Source organism: Myotis myotis, unplaced genomic scaffold (assembly GCF_014108235.1).
Source record: "Myotis myotis isolate mMyoMyo1 unplaced genomic scaffold, mMyoMyo1.p scaffold_m19_p_2, whole genome shotgun sequence".
In the NCBI taxonomy this organism is placed as follows: Eukaryota; Metazoa; Chordata; class Mammalia; order Chiroptera; family Vespertilionidae; genus Myotis; species Myotis myotis.
Window position 1 is genome coordinate 37,998,191 of NW_023416324.1, and position 6,000 is coordinate 38,004,190.

Consider the following 6,000-nt stretch of genomic DNA (forward strand, 5'->3'; position numbering starts at 1 on the left):
GCAGTCAGAAACACTATTCAATATTTTTACCCTTCTGCCTTCATATCTCCTAAGCCAGATCCAACAAGTTCACTAGGTGCATTTTTATCTTCCAAGTTGCTATGGTTCTGCCACCAAAGTGGCAGATTGCCCCTTCTTTCTTGGTCTTTAATAACCATTTCCTTTCTGCTCCTCTAGCCTCTTTTCCCTCTTCTCTTTCCAGCTTCTACCCACCACTGAGTTCCAAAGCCAACGCCACATAATTGAGGTTCTTGGTATGGCAGCATCATATTTCTAGTTACCAATTTGTTTCAGTCTTCTATTGCCGCATAACAAATCATCCAAGATTTAGTGGCTGAAAACGACAGTGATTTATAATTTCTCACAATTTTGTTTTGACTGGGTGGGGCCTCTGGGGATTTTTGGAACTCACTTTTTGTTTGTTTTCAATTTTCACATTTTTTATTGTCACAACTGGGTGGGCTTTACTTACATTTAGAGGTTAGAGGCCAGGGATATTGGTAAACATGTGCAGAAGACACCCTTCCCCCCTACGCGTCCCCCCCACCCCCCCGCCGACACACAAATAAATTATCTAGCCCAAAATGTGTCTAGTGCTGAGTATTTTCTATGTAGATTATCTTTTTTAATTTTCATAATAGCCCCATTAGGTAGGTATGATCCTCATTGTTTATAGAAAAGAAAAGTGAGGCTCAGAAGAGTAATGTAACTTTGAACAAGATCACAATTAGTAAAGGGCATAGTTAAGACTTAAACACATCTATGTCTGAGCTTTTATTTTTATCTTTTTAATATATTTTATTGATTTTTTACAGAGAGGAAGGGAGAGAGATAGAGAGTTAGAAACATTGATGAGAGAGAAACATCGATCAGCTGCCTCTTGCACATCTCCTACTGAGGATGTGCCCCAACCAAGGTACATGCCCTTGACCGGAATCGAACCTGGGACCTTTCAGTCCGCAGGCCGACGCTCTATCCACTGAGCCAAACTGGTTTCAGCCTATGTCTGAGCTTTTAACCACTATACTATATGATGTGCATTCCTCCTGGATTGGTGATCTTCATAAAGGATATTTTCTAAATATTAAAACCACACCATTTCTTCTTTGGCTTTTTCCTTAATGTCTCGGCTGCTTTTCCTAGAAACAGACCCGAGGCAAGGATTAAGTTCTAGTGCTTTATTTAGGAAGTACAATAGTCTAGCTGTGAAAGCTAGCAAAAAGAGAAGTGAGGCAGAGAAATATGGGGAAATAATGCAAGGTGATATGTCCCAGCAAGGCATCTTTATGAGGCAACTACATGAGATGTCTCCAAATGGGCTATTCAGGGGGGAATGTGCTCCTTGATTCAGCCTATAGAAGGGAGGATGGGAAAGGAAATTTATTTGCCAGATCCCTCACATTTCCCAAGTTCCATTGCTCTAAGTTTGCCTTCCAGGGATTTAATTCCTCCATACTCCCAGGTTGCATTACTCAGCCCCTGTAGCAGCTGCTCTGGAAAGCCAGATCTCATGCCTTCAGCGTGGTCTAAGTCCAGAAGTGCTATGAGACACAAATGCTTTCCAGCATGTTGTTGTTTGACCTCAGGTAGTTTAACTGGATCAGCACAGAGTCAGACAGCTGCAGAGCTGAGGTGGAGCAGGTAATCAGAGGTTTAAGAGTAGGTGAAGCCAAGAGAATTGAGGTTGGACATAAGGTGTGTCTGATATACAGTTCAACATGGTCCCCCCACCTCTGGAAGGAAAACTTTTTGGCTTGGATGAGCTAATGTATCAGTTGGGATTCATTAAGCTTAAGAAGCAGACAGCCCAAGTCGAACTGGCTAAAACACTAAGGAAAAAAATAAAAGTTATTGGCTCACATACCTAAAAATATAGGAGGTCAGCAAGTTTCTGTGGCTCCAGGTCCACAGCCCCAAAGCTCTCTTGACTCAGCCTTCCTCCTTCAGCCAACTTTATATTCAGGTTAGTAGTGAAATGATTGTAGTAACTCTAGGTCTCTTGTCCACAACCAAATATCCAGAGGAAGAAGTAAACTGTCTCCCCATTTGGTTCTCTCTTATAAAGAAAGATTTCTGAAAGGGCCCGTCAGCAAACACCCTCTTGCAGTTCTCAATGCCCAAGCTGGATGATGTGTTCATTCCTTAACAAGCTCCATGACAGGGACCTTATGCACCTTGATTGGTTGAGGTAGGGTTCCCAGGCCAATCGCTGTCAAGAAGAAGAGATCACCACAACTGCTTTAACCAACCAGAGCCCACCTCCAGCATTGGAATGTCCTCAAACTGCATGATTACTACAAAATGAGATTCAGTGAAGAGGCACTAGATATTAAAGAGAACACTACAATGTCTCCAAGAAGCAGCCTTCAAAAGCTGGTAAAGAAACAAAGACCAGACTGCCATCCGCATTTCTTATTAGACAATTGTCATGTGGTCCCAACTCACTTCAGACAAAGTATGCTTCAGACAAACTGTACAGTTTTCCATGGTTCTTGCTATTCCATCCACCTGGGCCCTCTCTCCCCCATTCCTGCTTTTAATGGCTCATCTCAGCCTCAAGCTAATTTCAAAAACTTTCCCTGATGTTTCAAGACCAGAAAACATAGGCTACAGGAAATGAAGGCTTAAGAGTTAGTAGGAATCTTAGAAATCTAGACCACACTGCATGCCATGGGATCCCAGAAGATCTGTAAATATAGCCTTAGAGGCTGAAGGGAAGAGCTAAACAATTGGGGTTCTGAACTGCACTCATCCAACCAGAGCATTGATTTGACTTATTTTATTTGACTTGAATAATCAAATCAAGTTTGAATTGATTTATCTTACATAGTTACATTCTTTGTTTCAAGATTAAGTTTCCTTTGTAGAAAAAATATCCTGAGGGAGGGAGGGAAGTTTATAAATAAAACCCACTTATCATAACAATGAGAGAACTGAAGGTCAGAGAGAGGTTTGAGGCATGTGTTGAAGGTCATGATGCTGACCTGACCCTCTGCCTCAGGACAACTGTACCATATTTGAAAAGATCCATCCTGTGCTCCTAAGTCCTCTCTTCTTTGTAATCAATGGCCTGAGCTCTTGCAAATCTCACTCACAGAAAAATATTTCAAGTCACCTCACTAATCCTTTGCTCAATTCCTTGTTAAAATCACACAGTGCACAGTGCCAAAAACTGAACGTGATAATTCAGATACATCTGAGCAGCAGAGGGAAGAACAGGACTACCTCATCCCCTGTAAGAAAGCTGCACTTCTGATAATGCAGCCAGGGGTCACGTTAGTTAGCTGGCAGGCACAACATACCATTGCCTCAGACTGTCCAATAAAACTCTTAAGACCTTTCTCATAAGCTGCTGCAAAGACTTTTCTTAGAGCCAATTGCAGGGCTTAACATTTATTTCTTTTGTTCTAAGAATCCACAATTCCAAGTGGCTAGCTTTGTGCATTTGGGGGCATTCCATGAGTAGATTGACAATTCTAGGGCAGGAGTAGCAGACTCAACTACCCTTAGGGACCAGGCAGGTGGGCAGGGAGGTAATGTAAACCAATGAGGGTGGCCAGGTATAATCCAAGCCTTTGAGGTGGGGACTCTGGTGAATTGAAGAACTCAGCCCCATCTAACAGGACAGATTCTACTCAGCTTCAGCTCACTATGACTATGCAAAAATCAAGCCCAGTGCTGCTTAGCCTTCTGATTTTTTAAGATAATCCAAAAATGTGGATCTTTGCTGGAAATATCCAGGCTTTTAAATGTTGGCCACTAATTTGCAAAGTTCTAATATACTCTCCAGGCCAAACAAAACACATCTGCAGGCTGGGCTCAGCCCATGCACTGCAAGTTTGAATGCAGCCTTTGCCCTGTGCAGATGAGGGAGTTGGGCAGCACTGGCTATTGAGACAAAAAATATGAAGTGATTTCTGTGATCTTGGATTTACTAGCATAACATTTATTTTAATGTTCCCCTGTTAATCATAGACTTGAGTATTTAAAAGCTGGAAAGAATCTAAGAGATTATATGGTTTAATTCTATTGTTTTATGAAAGAAGAATCTGTGATCCAGACAGAACTGACTTGGATTCTCAGAAATGCAAGGAGCTGTACTGGTCCCACAGCCCAGGGTTTCTCAACGTTGGCACTATTGACATTTTGAATCAGATAATTGTTTATCATGGAGGCAATCCTGTGCATTGCAGGATGTTTAGGAGCCTCCCTGGCCTCTACCCATTAGATGCCAGGAGCACCCTTCCACCCCACTCATGTTGGGCAAAATAGAGACAAAAATGCATTCAGATATTACCTAATGTCTCTGGGGACAAAATCACCAGTGCCCTTGAAAACCACTGTCATTCTCCAACCTCTTTGTCTTACAGATGAAGAAACTAAGACTCTGAAAATTTAAGAGTTTTTTTCCCAAGTTATATAAGGAGTTATTTGCATGGCTTGTACCCAAATTCAAGTATCATACTTCCCACTGGAGTGCTCTCTCTACCAAAGCCTGCAGATGTGAACCACAATATTGTTAGTAAAAGAGCTATCTAAAGCTACATATTTTAAATTAAAGGGTAACATGGCAAGGAGCACAGCTTCTAAGGCTAACAGAGCTGGGCTTCATTCTTAGCTCTTCTGCTTAGTAACTTTGTGAAACTGATCAAGTTAACCTCTCTGAGTACTTGTTCCTCACTTGAATAATGGATGGTTCTAAAAAATAAAATTTACTTTTAAAAATGGGTGGTAAAATGCATATAATGTTTGCTACATAATAGAGATTCAATAAATTGAAGTTATTATTATTATTATTATTATTATTATTATTATTATTAACTGGCCCTGAGGTTGACAAACACACACTCCCAACCAAATCAGGCCTGCCTATTTTTATACAATCTGTGGGATAAGAATGTTTTTTGCATTCTTAAAGTGCAAAAAACAATACTGTCTTGCAGTTCATGAAAATCGTGTGAACTCAAATGTCAGTGTCCATAAATAAAGTTTTGTTGGAACAGAGCCATGCTTATTCATTTATATATAGTCTATGACTGCTTTCACACTACAACAACAGAGTTGAGTAGTTGCAATATAGATCATGTGTCTGGCAAAGCCTAAAATGTAAAATATACTAGCTCTTTACAGAAAGATTGCCAATCTCTTAACTAGACCTTTCATCTGCAGGAGAAAACAGGCATCCAGAATTTGCATACAGCCCTCTGGCATGCAGTTCTAGCACCTCTATTTGTATTTAATCCTGTTTACTGGAGACATTTCTCAGCACCTGTGTGTACCTAGCATTTTCAGAAATAGTCATTCAGGGAACATGAAGAACCTTTACTTTTTATAGATGTCTTCTCATACTAGTAAATAAATCTTATTGTAGACTGGTACTTGGAGGTGTTTTCAAAATCTGGAATATTTATCAAAAAGAAAGGAAATAGTTTGCTCAGTATTAAGCCAACCACATATTTTAAGTGTTGCATGATTTGGACAGGACAATAAAGAGGGATATCCGGTAATCCGGTAAAAAGGAAAAATAGATAAGAACTATCTGCCAAGACTAAAATTTAAGAGATGTTGTCGTGTCACCTTTTTTTCCCCCTCAGTAATACTTAGAGCATCTTGGTTATGATTTAATCTGACTATAGGCCAAGAGCTTAAAAGCCAGGATACCTATTTACAGCCTTCATCTTATACTCAGCAAGATTTGTAGTCTCAAGAATTCTTTTTCAACTCAATACAACACATATATTGATTGTCTAGTATGTGCCAGACATTGTGCTGGACATCAGAAGGGCAAATATAAATCAGACACGGTCTTTGCCCTACAAGATTTCACTGAGGGTCTGGTTAAGTCACTAAACTTCTTTGAGCTCAGTTTTCTCATCATAAGAGTAGAGCATTGAACTAAATATTTCATACACTCAAGGGACTTTTATTGAGCTCTTTTGTCTCGCCATGTCCTCTAGTAGATAACAAGGGAATGATAACAGGACTGTGTCACTTTCATCA